The 16,754-nt window shown below is 37.0% G+C and overlaps 1 pseudogene; it reads right to left on the reverse strand.

Annotated features, from left to right (window-relative positions):
- Positions 1-652: 652 nt before the first annotated feature.
- On the reverse strand, positions 653-16,365 carry LOC136257300 (inhibitor of apoptosis protein-like; annotated as a pseudogene).
- Between the last annotated feature and the right edge of the window lie 389 nt (positions 16,366-16,754).

The following is a 16,754-nucleotide window of genomic DNA, read 5'->3' on the forward strand; positions in this document are numbered from 1 at the left end:
TGTTTTTTGTACCCAATTTGAACACTGAGATGGTTATTATAACTACATTGCCAAATGTAGAAGTTTACCTACATTTACATTTGCTGCTCATCACTAATGAACTGGCTATTCCATTAGGATACTGACTCTTCTATTACAAGTTTAACAGCAGGTTAACTAGCATGAAAAGCTAGCCTGGGTTGTCACTACACCCAGATCAGACATACAGGTTTTGACCCAAACCCCCTAGTGCATTCTAGGTGCACACTTCAAGGAGGTCTATAAGGGGGGCCAGTGTGACATTCCAGCACATCTGCAATAAACAGTTGGTGAGTTGTTGTTACCTATTTACGGAGCACAACTGTCAGGCCATCGCATAGCTTACGTGGATACATTTCAGGATCCGTGTTTGCATGATTAAATGAGTCTAGCACCTAGTCAATAGAGTAATGAAGTGTCTGATATGAAAGTCTGATGCTTGACCAGTTCTTGAAAACCTCATGTAGATTTCCTGCTCGACCTAGGTCTGCCTCTGGCCTAAGACAATAATTCACCCCATTTTACCAGATCCTTATATATACAAAAAAGACCTATACTATACACAGTATGGTTATTTTAATTGTAACCATATCACATATACTGCATATATAGCAAAATTAATGTAAATGTGTGTTTTACCTATTTATTGCATGCATGTCACATTTAAATTCTTGCACAATAGCTGCTAAGTGAAATAACATGCTAAGCAGAGCTTTTATAAGTAGATCCGATAAGTTGTTGAAACAGACTTACGACAATAAGGACATGGTTTCCCAGAATTTTTTATTCTTGTTGCACATTCTTCACAGGTCTTGGCATGACCACAGGGAAAGAAAACACATTCAATTGTCTTGTCATAACAAATCTGACACAATCTTGAATTAGTATCTGTAGCAGTGGAATCATCTTTACTAGCTTCAGTCTTAACATTGATATTGTTCTCCATTTCCTGTGATGACGACTCCTCATACTGTAGTGGATACACCATAAGACTATCAACATTTGCACTATAATTGGTTTTTTGTAAATTTTCGTATGCAAAAGTATACAAATATTTCTTACACAAAAAATATGTTGTAAAAGATTGAGATACTCTAATATAGCAGTCATTCAAGTAAATCATACATCAATGTAAGGAGCTATGTACAATGCACTGGGTACTCTATTGCAGTTCGTGGTTTTCACTGACTGTTCTATTAGGAACTTTCAAGGAATTAAGCTCCGTAGTTTGAAATATCCACTAGCATTAACTATGCTGGTATAGTACTCCAGCCTATTATGTTTTTAATAAGCTGGCATATTTAATGCAGGCCTAATAGCTGCTCTTCAATTTCTAGCTTGCTTAATTTTGGGGGTGGATCCAGAGTTTGGCAAGGGAGGGTGCGCCAGGGTAGTAGGTATATGGTCTGAAGGTGCAGCCCCTCAGAAGCTAAAGGTAGAGCAGTTTTATGCACAAAATATCTGTATAGTAACAAATTATGTTATGTTGAGTGCTCCGCATTCATTGTCATATATAAGTAGTTCAATTATTAGCCAATCGTCATGTAGAATGGTATGTAAAAGACCATGTGTATTTTATCTGCAAAATTCCTAGCAGGCTAAATGTGCTACTCATGGGATGGTGTTGCAGATGCCAGTTTTATATTACACATGGTGACTGGTTCTTAGAGGCTTTGACTGACTGCTTTATTAGAGGAGTGCATTAATAATGTAAGAGCCACCTTGGAGCCAGGAGTGATTGCAAACTTCAGGGTGGTTTCAAGGCTGCTTTTGACAGCTAAATAGTTCACTTAGTAACACATAATTTGCATCTATTTAATGTTATACTATGGCAGCATGTACTCAACAACTCACCATAATCTGCTTGGTACTTGAAGCGGATGTCATCATAGCATAATTATGTTTCATTTGGCCATGGGATTCTGTAGATTCAACATTTGTAGTATCTGAGTGATTATTGAGAATGTTATGAGATGACAATGATGGATCAGCTGATCTCCAACTAGGAGGCTGAAGTATTCCTGATACCTTTTCTATACTGTCTGGTGCCTGTGGAAAAGCAGTTTTAACTTTTTCAATGGAAATTGGAGTTATCTTGTTTGTTAGAACTTGTGTGTTATCGAATGCACTCTGTAATGCAACTGGTGCTTCAATAGAATTTTTAGTAACTAAAGTAGCGTTATCAAAATTTGAACCATGGGGTATGTTTATGCTGTGGACAAGGTGAACTTTGAGAAAATTGCATTCTGGACTATGTCTTTGGTGTTCATCAATCACATTGTCATTTCTCTCCCAATCTTGTAGGACCACATAACATCAGAAACACCTTACTACATCTCGACGAGCTATCATGTAAAATCCTGCCTCTGCTAACTCTTCTTTTGGTAGGACTCCACCCCAGTATTTGAATGATTGTAGTCTTGTAGCTTGGGCACTGTAGTCGGGAAATTCTAATCTAGGAGTAGTATTGCTAATTTGAGAATCAATGGATGATAAGCCTGGAGCATGAGATCTGTTAGGGTTCTCAAGAAAAGATTTAGGTTTGCTTGTAAATGTTAGAAGAAAAACACAACGGGGGTTACATCTCTGATGTACACTAAGAGGTACATCTCCTTTTAACCAGTTACGATATCTGACCCCACATTGGAAACACTGTACTAGAGATCCCTCCCCAGTGTATACAAACCCAACACCAGCTAGTTGTTCTGGGTGGACTACCTCATTTAATGGCCATCCTATGAAGGATTTAATCCTTTCTTCCTCTGACTTGTAATTCTCTACTGTGATAGGCATATTCATCTTTGAGCAATCCTGACTTGATTCACTTCCTCTGCTTGTGACATAAGATGATCGTGGTTCATCTAAACCAGTCACTACAGTGTGGATAGATTTCTGATTGAAAAGAGTTGAAGATTTCATTTGACCGATACTTGCTGTTTGTCTAGGATTAAGAGGTTTAGAAGGAGCAACAACTGATTTGACTTTTCCCTTTTCTCCTTTTATTACTTGTAGTTGTTGTCTGACAAATGAACAAGTAGGACTCTCCTCTTTGTGTCTCAGTAATGGATCCATGTGTTTAGTCCACCCATCAAGTTTGATGTTACAACTGAAGCAGTAGACAAGATCTTCCTGACCAGTATATGCAAACCCTGCCTCTGACATTAAATGAGCATCCAGCGGTCCATTCCATGATGGAGGTAGAGTAAATGATTTTAATCTGTCTTCAATCTGCTCATATTTAAGCTTCGCACCATAGCGAGGATCACTAATATATGCTGTAATCTTTGTCCCTTTCAATGGCATCTGTAATACAGGTTTTAAAACAGTTTGTTTATGTGAAACTATGTGTTTCGGTAATGGATCCTGATGCACAACTAGTGCTTTCCTGCTTTCTTTGTCTTTAAATGTAGTATTACTTTGAGCATCAGTGTATATTTTAAGATTACGATTGCAATGTTCTTTGATTTCCACTTCATCACCAATAGCACCGCCCATCATGCTACCAAGTAGCAGTGAAGAACCACGGGAGTTAGTGGTTATACCACCATAATCACCACTCTGATTGTCACGTTCAGCATCATTGGCTAAATCTGCTATTAAGTTTCTTTGTAAGCGAGGATGGCCATGCACACTATTTTCATCTGATATACTGTTATACGGCTAAATAATAATATATAACAACAATCTTGTGAACTATCATAAATTTTAGTTATTGTAGATGCAGAGCAGTAATGTGCCACACATAATATTGATACATCAATATGTCCTAGTATTCTAGCTGGTAACATAATATTATTACTTTACTGCATGCATGCTTATCCAGAGTTTTGATTGTATCTAGGGATGCATTAATTTTGCTGGAATTATTTTTGGATTAATAGGAATACAAAGCAGACAGCACATACTATAGTAGGCACGCGTTCACCTGAGCCCCGCCAAATATAGTAATATCAAAGAGGTGAACATGTGTTCACTCCCAATGGTTTTGTAGCATGTTTTCATGTTGTAAACATGTTTGCTTGCCTGAATCGTCCATACTAAACATATGGGATATTTTAAAGCCTCATAACTCACTTGCTCTTGCCTGTATCATTTTAAAGGACTTCACAGTGCTACTAAATGTTTGGACAGCTGGCCCATATAACAAGAATTATTAACAAGAAACGAGGGCTCAGGTGAACGCGAACAGACTATAAGACAAAACTTGCACTTGTGAAATCTGAAAGCAAACTAATATGGCATAAGCACACCAAATTACCACAAGGACCAAGTCAAGATGTGCATTGATTTCATGCTTCTTTTATAGGTAATCACACAGATTTGAGTGAAATTAGAGAATAATTGTATAGTAATAGTCATAATTCCAAACCTGATTTACTGCCCATACAAAGATTGCTATACCAGCAGTGAAATTAATCCCTGATTTGATAGCTATCAGTGAAAAGTTGTAATTGTAATTTCATCAATTGACTAGAATTTTTGTTACAGTGTAATGTTACTTATTGTTGTTGCTTAGCAATGGTTATTATGGTGTGGTTGCTATGGTACAAATTACATATTACAGTACTTTAGGAATGGTCTCCATGGTGGCGGTTGCTAAGACAACAGTAGTAGTTGCTAGGAAATACTTTTGGGTGATTTTCTATTTTGAATTTTAGCAACACACCCTAACAACCATTGCATGGTATTAACTTGGAATAGCATGGATAGCAGTAAAATTTGGATAAATACCACTCTTGTTGCAGGAAATTTCACTTGGCTTCGCCTCATTAACTTTTATCCATTTTCAATGCAACACTCATGGTATTTATCTGAAATATCACTGCTACACATGCTAATGTAATAGGATGGATGGCTGTGGTATTCATAAATGCGAGAACTATTAATCCTGATTACCACAGCCAGCCAACAACCATAGCAACTGTTACTAGGCAATATAAATTTAATAAATAATCACTGCTAAAGACCAACCACACTTAGCAGCCATTGCTATGGTCCCTTGCCTAGCAACTGTGCCAAAGTGACTTTCACCTAAACAATAGTTACCTAGCAACCGTTGCTAAGCAACCATATTATATGTTTGCTAAGCAACCATCTTGCTATGCTATGGAGAAACTATCACCATAGTTTCTCAAATTGGATATGTACTTGCAATAGAAAAACACCACATTATTTTAGCCAATCAGATTAGTATTTCAGACTTTTGTTGAGGTTTGATTACTATAGTGGCTAATTGCACAGGTGAAGCCAAGTTCAGTTTTGATGGTTACAAGTACAATCATTCCCTAATTGCATATGTGATTACCTATAGTGACTTCCGTCATGTTTAGCTTTATAGTGCACATGCATTTAGTTCTGTGTGGCCATATTAACCTCTAACTGGTAATTGTATCATTCTGTACTCCAGTGCCAAAGCCATAAAATCATTCACTTCTAACCCTTAAACTTGTATAGGCCAGAAAACTGGCCCAAACATACATGCCTTGCACATATCAGTGTGTCTTTCAAAAGGATCTATCTATCTATCCTATGGCTATGCAATTTACATCATTCTACTTATGATGTAACAAGGATTAAAAGTATACAACCCTCCAGTCTCATCATCAGTCTCGTGACCATCTTGCTTGCTTGGAATATCGTCTGCCTTTGTGGAATGATGGTAATATACCAACTTTGTTGGAGGAGGGTAACATCATACAGCAACATTTACCTCCATGTGAAGGGAGTAACTCAGGATACTGGTTGGGTTTTTGCCAGACACATGTTTCAAGGAAAAGTGAAGGCAGCCCTGTGCTTTCTATCTGATCAGTCTCATGGCTGTTTTCTGCCAATATCTGTGTCTGTTGGGGATTCTACTGTTTTAGAAGAATCTGTCAAGAAACAACCCTGTCCATTACCTGCCACCCCTGCCAGCTTGATAGTCACTGATGTCACCAACTATACTAATTGCCATTCTGTTATCTTGAATAACTCGATGAGCATGTCATATGCCAAACTGCACTTCACCTGGGTGGTGCTAGTGGACCGTCTGGGGTGAATGCTTTAGGTTGGTGTTGTTTATGTACATAATTCTGAACAGAATCTACAGACCTTTGCCATTCTCTGGGTTTGGTTGCTCGACGTATATATTATTTTCACTTCTATTGTAGATCCCATTGCTCTTCAACCTCCTAAATAGTCACCTGATTGCTCTTGACCAAAACCCAGAGGTTAAGCCTATTGGTATTGGGGAGATTTCTAGATGCTTAGTAGCTAAAGCCATTCTTATTGTGTTGAGACAGGACATTCTGAACATTTCTGGCTGTCTTCAACTGTGTGCTGGCCAGTATGGTGGCTGTTAGGTTGCTGTCCATGCTATGAAATTTTTTTGATGATGCTGAATCTGAAGGGGCCTTGTTATTTGATGCATCTATTTCCTTCAGTTTGCTGAATCGTCGCTCTGCCCTTCTGAATATGTTTGAGTTGTGTCAATCTTTTGCTACCATGTTGACTATAATATATATTGTATGGCATCCAACTTGTTAATTGATGGAACTTCCTTGTTGTCATGGGAAGGGACCACACAAGGAGATCACTTGGCAATGCCAATGTATGCCATAAATTTAGTTCCTGTAATTCAGCACTTGAGGGGTATTGCCAAGCAAGTGAGGTATGCAGATGATGATGCTGCAGAAGGTTGTTTTTTTCCAGCTGAAGAATTGGTGGAATAGGCTTTGCTCTTTTGGCCATCCATTTGGTTACAATGTTAATGCACCAAAAGCTGGTTGGTTGTTAAGGAAGGATCTTTGCAGTCAGCTTGGCATGTTTGTGTGGGACTGGTGTTCAGATTACTTCAGTAAGTCATCCTTATTTAGGTGTAGCTTTAGGTTCCATCTAATGACTTTACTCAACAATGTGTCAGTGAATGGATTGCTGAGATTGCTATGTTTGTCATCTTTTGCTAACACCCAGCCTCATGCCTCATATTCTGCATTCACTCATGGATATGTTTCTAAGCGGAACTACTATTTTCACACCAATTATGCTTTCTCCACTTAAATCAGCTGTGCGTAATCATCTACTTCCAAAGTTGATTCCCCATGCTGTTAGTGACATCGAACACTAGTTGTTTTCCTTTTCTGTGCACTTTGGTGATCTTGGGATCTATAATCCTATGTCAGCTTCTGAGAAACAGTATGGTTTTTCCAGGGCAGTTTTGCGGGGCTTCGTTGATTTATATAGTCTTAGCCCAAAAATCAGCCTTGCGTCTGGAGGTGATCCATAATCAGAATGACCTCTTTCGCAGTCTTTCTGCTCTTAGAAAATAGTCTTTGTCTGCCAAGCTGCAATCAATCATCTCTAATTGTCCTCAACCTTTGCGCTGGGCTGTTGAGTGTTGCAATGAGAGGGGGGCCGCTTCCTGGCTGTCTGCACTTCCATTGGAGCAGTATAGAAGGCTGCTTTACCAGGATTTACCACTATGAAATTCAAGCAGTAAACTAACAGATGGGAACATTTTGTTAATTGATGATTTACACCAAGTAAATCATCAGTAAACAAAATGTTCCTCATAAGGGTGAATTCATTAATGCCATCTGTTTATGCTGCTATCATTGTTACCATTGCACTGTGTGTGTGGTAAAGATTTTATCTTGCTTAGCTGCCCACATAGTACTTTTCCAATTATTTGGCATAATAAAGTACGAGATTTAACTGCTAGTTTAATGAGGAAGTGTGCCGTGGAGCCTCACTTATATACATGCCCTGTCTGATGAGGTAATGCACCATCGTTCAGCTGTGCTTGATGATAATGCCAGAATATCTGGTTTTTGGAGGTGCTTACGTCATCGCAACTTTTTTGATGTTCATGTTTTAAATTTAATTCTTTTGCAGCTTCCAATTGGTCCACCACTTTGGTTGCCACTTTTCATAGGCATGCGGCGGAGAAGCACCATGCTTATGAGGAGCATATATGCAAAGTAGAACATGGCAGCTTTACCCCTGGAATCGGGGTAGCCACTACCACCTATAAGCATTTGGCTTAATTACTCAGTGAGAAGTGGAGTTCCCATATTCAGAGGTGATGGACTAGCTCTGTTGCAGTTTGGGGTTCTCCTTGCTGCTCCTCCATCATGTGCATCTTTGGTTCTTGATCATGCTCTAAGCACCCTGGTGTGCCCCTGGCAATAGATCTTGCTATCATATAGGGGCGTCTACCAGTCCCTGGCCTTCTGCAGGTTCTTTTAGGTGCCTTTTCTGTAGGTAAATTCTTGCTATTTCCCTTATTTTGTTTCTCTTCTAGGTTATTTTCCATAGATGGGGAAGTGCCAATAGGGCCAGATAGGAAAAAAATAATATAAAAAGATTTGCTATTGTTCATTGCTTTATAACAAGTAAGCTGTTATAGGTACAGTGCTCATTTAACCTTCTCCAAGTAGCCCAGTTAACATACTTTTAAACGTATTGTTTTAAGGCTATAAGAATTAAATTATCCCACCTATTGTTGCCACACATTTCCATGTTGTGTAAACACGCATTCCCAAAAGTTCTTTTTGGGTTTAAGGGTTAATAAAAGCACCAAATTTCTTATGGGGTTTGTCACAGTAGCATGTGTACTAAGTGATTTTAGAAGGGAGATACATAAAGGTCTTTTGGAGCACTTAGCTATTTTTGGACCTTGTTATTAAAACTATTTGTTTACATGGAAACCAATCAATATCTTATTAGTTTAAAGACTGGATCTAGTATTATACCAGTATATACAAAGCCTGCACTGCAACAAATGGTCAATTAAAAGCCATATGGAACAAATCGTTTTTTCATCCTGGCAGTAAATAAAATGACGGAAAATGCTATTTTCAAGGGATTTTAGTTTTACATTCCATATTGCACACAGTTCTGTAGTATGATGTACAAGGATCATCCTGATGTGTATAGTTCTTTACTGAAGGCACATATACAACAAAATTTATTGAACGATATGTTGTCATATTGTGTATATGGACATGTTACCATAGCGAGATTGTATGCTATAGGCATTGTATGCTATAGGCATTTTACGCATGTGCGTCAGTTGTTTCAATCATTCACATGAACAACCACGCTGTTCCGCTTGGCTCAGAATATCTCACCTGTACTGGCCCATCTCAGGAGAGGCATTGCCAAGATGGGTTAGTAGAGCTACAGCGAGACAAATGGTCAGCAAGTAACTGCAGCTTGATGCTGTAATGTCCTCCATCTAGTACAGAAGAACTACCATTAGCCGAGTATTTGGTGGAGCTTAAACAATTCAATTAATCAACTATCAAAACCTTAACTATGGCTCTCCAACATACTAATCAATTAAACTCAGGTTTATAAAATTTATTAAGGCTTTACAGCACAAGTGCTGAATGTCTGTAGTACACCTGGTCCTATAGCCTGTTTAAAGATGCTATATATGCTTTGTATAAAATGTATAGCTTCAGCACATCACACTGCATTCAACTGTTAGATACAAAAAATACACCACTGTTTTAGGCATATTATATGCACATCACTATATTCATTAGTGACCTAAACACAACTAATGGTTTCAAGAAATTGGGACTAAAAAGCCGTGACAGTCACATTGTGGTGAAAAGGCTATAATTCTAAAGATTGTACTGAAGAACTTCAACCTAACACAGCAACATGTATAATACATTCACACTTAATATAAAATAGTGTTATGTAAAATAAATCAAACCTACATAAATGACATTATAGTATTATAATCAATTAGCTGAAAGTATGATTCAGTTAGGTCGTAGTTGGTAAAAAAAATCGGCTAAAATACATACAGCCAAGCAGCCAAGCAATGGTGGAAACAACAACCAATGCAGCCAACCAATGCAGCCAACCAATGCAGCCAAGCAATCATGAAAGAAAGGTAGGTGAGGCTGATAATATTGCTTGGTGGAAATGCAAGCTTTCAAGATTCCTACAGTACCAACTACCGTAATATAATATGATGTAGTACTAAAATTTTTCATATTTGACTTAAATTGTGACCAGAACTGCAAAAAGGGTCTTGAAGCATTTCCAAATTTCCAAGTTTGACGAGTCATAACTCATCATGTTTTTAATTTATTGTCTTAAAATTACACCCAGGAAAGTGCTATGTTAGGAGTGTAAAGTGACCAAATTTCAGGCTGGTACCATACTCACAAGTCAAGGTATGGATTGCTGAGTACATGCAATTGGAAAGGCTATACAACCATTTTTTGCAGATTCAGTCACAAATTATTGTGGGTATATGCTTACAGCTTTACAACATACCTGTGTGTTATCAAATATCACCGTTTTTCCTATTCTCATAAACACAAACAAATTCTTTATAAAGATCTCTTTCCTTTCCAGTGCTGCTTTAATCATACAAGAAACTGCTTCCACTTTAACGTGCCACCAAAGATGTACAGAGGCGAACAGCACATGGATGAAAGGACGGGATATGTACTGGTAGACATTTAGGTTATCAAATATAAACTTTTTCATGTTTCTATATTGCCTAACTGTAAGCTTTTTGTAGGATTTGTTAATTATGACAACAAAATTTTCATATCCTGGAGGTGGATCATTTCTATCTTGGGTAAAGATAAGATCCAGTCCAACATATAAAGCCATTTTCCTTTCATATTTTTCAATTTCTTGAGCTGCCTTTTTTGATTCACATATTTCTGTGATTTGTTTAAGAATACTATATTCATCCCAGTCCCAGTATTTGCTAAGAATACTAAATAGTTCTTTAAAACATCTGCATTTTTCAATTTTTCGTTTTTCATTGCCATTAAATAGTAATTTTCTTGATTCTCTGCCAATTTTCAAATGTAAGCAAAGGTATCTGCAATTTTCTAATGCTTCTTCTCCTTCTATGTTTTGTAAGAGTTTTTGCACTGATAAGACCAGTTTACTGAATTCTGCACTGCAGTAATCAATAGAGACAATGCCTTGTGTACAACTGGTTGGCTGCTGAGACTTGGCACCTTGATCACAATCAGTTGGTGAGTGTGTTTGAGAATCTAGAAAATGCAGTCATGGCTATGAGTGGTATGGTAGTACATATGTCACAAAGCTAGGAAAGTTGAGCTGAAGTTGGCAATGGGTATTCCTTGAGTCTTTGTTACTAACTCAAGCATAGATACAAAGAACATATGTGTATACAGTGATGCATCGATAAGAGATTTTGCCTATTGTACAATTAGCTCATAATGGCCGATACCAATAACTGATAATATTATGTTTATGTTTATCAAAATCCCAGGTAAAGTACCATGTTTAATCTTATTATTTATGAAAACAATATTACTATGGTCAGCAAAATTAATGAACTAATTCATTGACTAATAATTGCCTATATTGAAATTTGGCCAAAAATTTATTAAACTGATTCACTATGTGCATGTATTATATGCACATATTATTATGTATGGATGTTTATGTAAATCATTATACGTAATTGTATATTTTTTTATGCCTATCCATTTCTAATGCTAGAAGCAGCCTGCATGCAAGAAATGAAAGCTGCATAATATTTTTGCAGTTTGCATTAAACTCCCACATTGGTTAGCTTTGTTTTAAGGTGGTTTCTTTCGAAATATACAGCTGGTGTAATAAATTTTCGTTCTAAGGCTACCAGAAATGAGAAATCCCATTTTTGAGTCCAAAGGATGCATGTCTTTTCTGTACGTGTACAAATGAAATTGAAGTCTTGAGGTTTAGTTTGTATAAGAAAGCATGACAGACTTCTGTGCATCTTTTGATTTGTTCAAGTTTCTTTAGAATAGCAATCAAGATATTACAATATAATAATACTGCACAAACAAAAACCTAAATCTCTGTATACGTGACTGGGCCTGTGAAAAAATAGGTTATGTACTTTCTCAAACTTTAATTGCCCATAACTTTTTGTGCCATTATACTATGGCTTTTAAATCTTCAGCATGTATTAGGCAACTAAGTGGCCTTCTAGTACAAGATACAGAATGCAAATCTTTTACTTCAGTACTGACATAATTATGTCCTGTTGAATGACAGTGTAGTTTGTGCCCACATGCCTTATTTTTGAAGACCCAGTCACATAATTATAAAACTGAATAGCTGTCTGTCTATTTGCATTCCTTTGCTGCCGCCCACATTTCTTACAATTCTCCACATGTATCAAAGTGGGTAGCTATTGCACTAAACAAAGCACTTATTATCTAAGAATAAAGTCACCTTTAAAAGAAGCTTCTATGTAACAACCAGTAATTGCCATCTACACAGCGCATTGAATGCATGGGGGTAGAGTTGGCCAATTTAGTAATGTGGTAATGCTATCATAACTGTTCATTGAAAAAGTGTTTTGATGCAAATAAAACAAGTGAGGCTTAAAATATCACATGTGCAAACATGTGATGTTCAGCTTTCTGTTTATGCTTTAACTAGAATGTTTATTATAAGCTAAAAGGTCAACTAACAATGAGGATTGTAGTATATTATATAGTAAACATTTACTGCAATCTTAGCAAACAGTGTGCTATCATTGGTATCTTTACTATAGTCTACTTAAGAGTTGAACCAAGCAGTTTCATATATCACACACAACACATGCACTATAGTAACTAATTTACCAGCAAATTTATTCTCTATTTTTTCAGCAAAAGCATGTAGTTCCACACCGGGTGACTTTAATGCCTCTACCAATTCACACCAATTACACTGAGGATGACTACGTCTCCAGTAATCAAACATCTCTGAGCAGCATCTTTTTATGTCACTACAATGATCATACCTAATGTGCTCTAACTGTGATTTCTGTTTTTCAGCTAGTAACATCACTCCTATCTCGTACCATTTTTGAGCCACATGAGGTATCACAAATGACAAGAGTTGCTGTGCAGTTGGAGTTTCATCAGCTAAATACAACACAATACAAACATAATAACAAAAAGTATGTACATACTTCCTAAAGGTGATGCGGAGTAAAACCGTCTATTAGTCGTTATCTTTTTTTTAATGCATATGCATGCTTCAAATGCTTGAGGCAGATTTTGGATGCATAAGGGGGCAGGGGGTAAGTAACTCAAGACACTGTTCCCCTATAAAGCAGAACCGTAGCCACATATGGTGTAGATTTGCATTAATAAGGGGTCTAGGGGCATTCTCCTTCCTTCTACAGGAAACTCTTTATTTATCTGACAACAAACAAGTTATTGTTATTTGTGCATATCGGTCACCTAGCACAGACATTGAGTATTTTAATAATCTGTGCAATCTTATCACTGAAACAACTAGAAAATATCCAAATGCCATCGTATATTGTGCTGGAGATATATTTCAACCTACCAGACATAGATTAGTCAAATGAATCAATAAACATTCACAGATATCCTCATTTGATAAACCAATGAGTACTTTACATGATGCATAATTGTAGTTAATTTCCCCACTAGAAATGATAATATTTTGGATTTGCTATTTACCAACAGACCTACTCTGGTGCAGGAATGTTACTCTACTCCTGGTATAAGTGATCATGAAATCATAGCAGCAACAGTAGAGTCTGAGGTATTTTATACCCCAACAAACAGCTACAAAGTTTACTTATGGAATAGTGCTAATTTGTCTCAGTTGAAAGAATCCATGTGTAATTTGCTAAGGAGTTTTGTGACCAGTTTACTGTTGAATCATGTGTGGAATTTTTAATGAATTGTTTACGTGACAACCTTCTTCTAATTGTTCCATCTAAACTGAAAAGAACCAACAACTACAAACCATGGATTAATAGACATATCAAGCAGTTGAGGCTATGGAAACAAGTTAGTTATAATCTTGCAAAACTTACAAGGTCATCTGCTGATTGGTCACACTATAAGGAACTCAAAAAGACCATGTAAAGGGAATGCCGAAGAGCATTTAGGAAATACATGTTTAACTCCATAATTATATGACCTGTATCAAAATGGCAAGAAGAAATGGCATATTAAATCATTACAAACATACTGTATGAGCAGAAATTTTGGTGTGGAATTAAAATTGGTGAATTGGCAAACACTTACAAAATCGCCAAATTAAAATCTCGCCATTAGTGTTTCTAATATTTTAACCGATTGAACAGGCGAAAGATCAAGCAGGAAGCAAGGTGGTGTATCTAGATCGATGTACTACTGGAGGTCAGCCTGTGGTTAATCAAACAATTCTACGATTGTCTACAGATTAAGGAGGTCTTATACTATTTCGCCAAACAAAGATACCGCTCAAGGAAGATACACCTTGAGAAACACGCAGCGGAGATCATAACTAGCTACTTGGGCTAACAAGCATGGAGAATCACTTTGTTTCCTTTTGATACACTGTCATGGATTCTTCGTCTCACATGAAACTCTCCAGTATGCGGGCCAACGAAGTAAACGTACATACATCTTTGTAAACGAGAAGCCAGCTATACAGTTTGCTACCAAGTGCGCTCACACGCTAGACTCCACGTTGCATTTCGTCAAATTAAACTCTCGCCAAATACAAATTATTAAGCAAAAGTCAAATATTCTGCTCGACAAAATTTCTGCTTATACAGTATTATTATTGTGGCTTGGGAACACTGCACAAGATTAAGAATGGCACTAACTATACTGCCAACCAGATGAAATCTGAGATTCTTAATGAATAATTTTCTTCAGTGTTTACTAGGGATGATGGTTCAGAGTTGCCACACATGGGAGATAGTCCATATCAAGATACGGTATTCCTTTTATTGAATTTGATGTACCTGGTATTGCCACCTTACTAGATCCCACCAAGTTTTCAGGTTCTGACAGCATCCCTATACACCAAATTACTGAAAATTCTAGCAATTGAGATATCTCTTTGTCTCCAGCTACTTTTTTCTGCCTCCTTAACTCAATGTACAGTACCATCAGAATGGAAAAAAAAACATTAATCTGCCCACTATTCAAAAAAGGAAATGGAAAGGATTCATCAAACTTTTGGCTGGTGTCTCTTACTAGCATCTGTAGTGAGGTCACGAAATATACAGCAATGTCATGTCACACATAGAATCAAATAATATCTTGTTAGACATGCAATTTGGATTTCAGAAATGACGCTCTGCTGAGCTACAGTTACTGCAAACAATCCACAATCTAGCTTACAGTTTAGTTCAAAAGATCTAAACAGATATAATTTTACTTGATTTCAGTAAAGCTTTTGACGAAGTATGACACTATCATTTACTTTTAAAATTGAGCTATCATGGAGTGAGAGGTAATATACTAAACTGGATCACATCATTCCTGACTGGATGCATATGCACAGAGTGTCGTGTGTGTGGTGGATACATCTCCACCCCTGAAATGTTTTAAGTGGTGTCCCACAAGGCTCTGTACTGTTATTTCTTATACATATATTGTACAGGAATTAAGTTCTATTTGTTTATTGTCGCTTATAGACTGATGACTGCATACTATATAGGAGAATCGACAGTTTTACATGCAGATGTTAGAGCCTTGCAAGACAATCTGTAATTTCTTGAGCTATGTAGGCTTGAGTCTATTATGCTCCAAAATTTACGTATTATGCTTTTTGGCATTTTCCCAATTTTTTCCTATTATGCTTGTTTTTATGCTTTTCAGAAATGCATTATGCTTTTATTTCATGTGTTTTTTTGCAGAGAAGTCTTTCATATGATAGAATGTAAATGGAGAAGTATCAATTCAACTGCAGCATACAAATAATAGCAATCGAGATGTGCTCCAGAATTAGTAGATATATTAGAGCATGCAAGGAGTCTGGGGGGTGTATATCTATAGTCCCTCAGAAGCTATAAAGGTTTTATTGTCTAATATCTTTGTAGCTTTGTGTGCAAATAATTATGCATAAAATATTATGCATGGTTTCTGATTGATCTTCTGAGTTGTAGCAATTGGTATTCAAAGGACAGCAACTGCTCAGTATAATATGTAACTTGCATTTGCAGCATCATACCAAGAACATATTAGCCTCCTGGGGACAAACACTTCAATGGTTGTCATTCTCTCTGCATGTGATGACTTTTTTTTATCATTATTAATAAATAATGAGAAGACATACAAATCCACAAAAAACCTCGGTCTCATGCGACCACAAAATACTGGTTTGCAAATGAACCCAGTGTGGGCATGGCAAGGGTCGTTCTATTAGAGTGTTTGACTGTTCTATTAGAGAATCTCGATCATTTTGAATTATTTTCCTATTTAGATATTAACCCCAGTCTCACTGCAGACCTGCAGAGACTTCACTATTTTCAATGTACAGACATACACTAGCTTTACTGACTCACCACTAGCTTTGCTATCATCAGAGCTTCTATTGTATTGTCTTCCAATCGAGCTTCCAATAATCATAATCATCATAGCTATCACATTTTATTCGAAATAAGATGGCGAGATGCTTTATATAATACCATGCAAATTCAATGATTGAAGCTCAGCTAAACTGCTTTGCCATGCCTTGGCACATGACTACATGTGTCCTACAAAACTCAAACCCACAATGATAAGCATTCATTCTGTCGAGTATAAATTTGTAGCAGATAGCTAAGATTGAGTGCTGAATTTTTTCTACTACTCGTGGTCAAGAATCATCTCACCATCAAAAACAGGTTAGCCATTGGCTTTGTGACTGTTATAGCAGAAGTTATACTTAGTCTTAGTGTGACGGAAATTTTCCCATCAGGCCACTCCAATTGGTAATTATGTTTCTGGCCCACTGCCAGCATCCTTTTT

The sequence above is a fragment of the Dysidea avara genome, chromosome 6 (genome assembly GCF_963678975.1).
Source record: "Dysidea avara chromosome 6, odDysAvar1.4, whole genome shotgun sequence".
NCBI lineage: Eukaryota > Metazoa > Porifera > Demospongiae > Dictyoceratida > Dysideidae > Dysidea > Dysidea avara.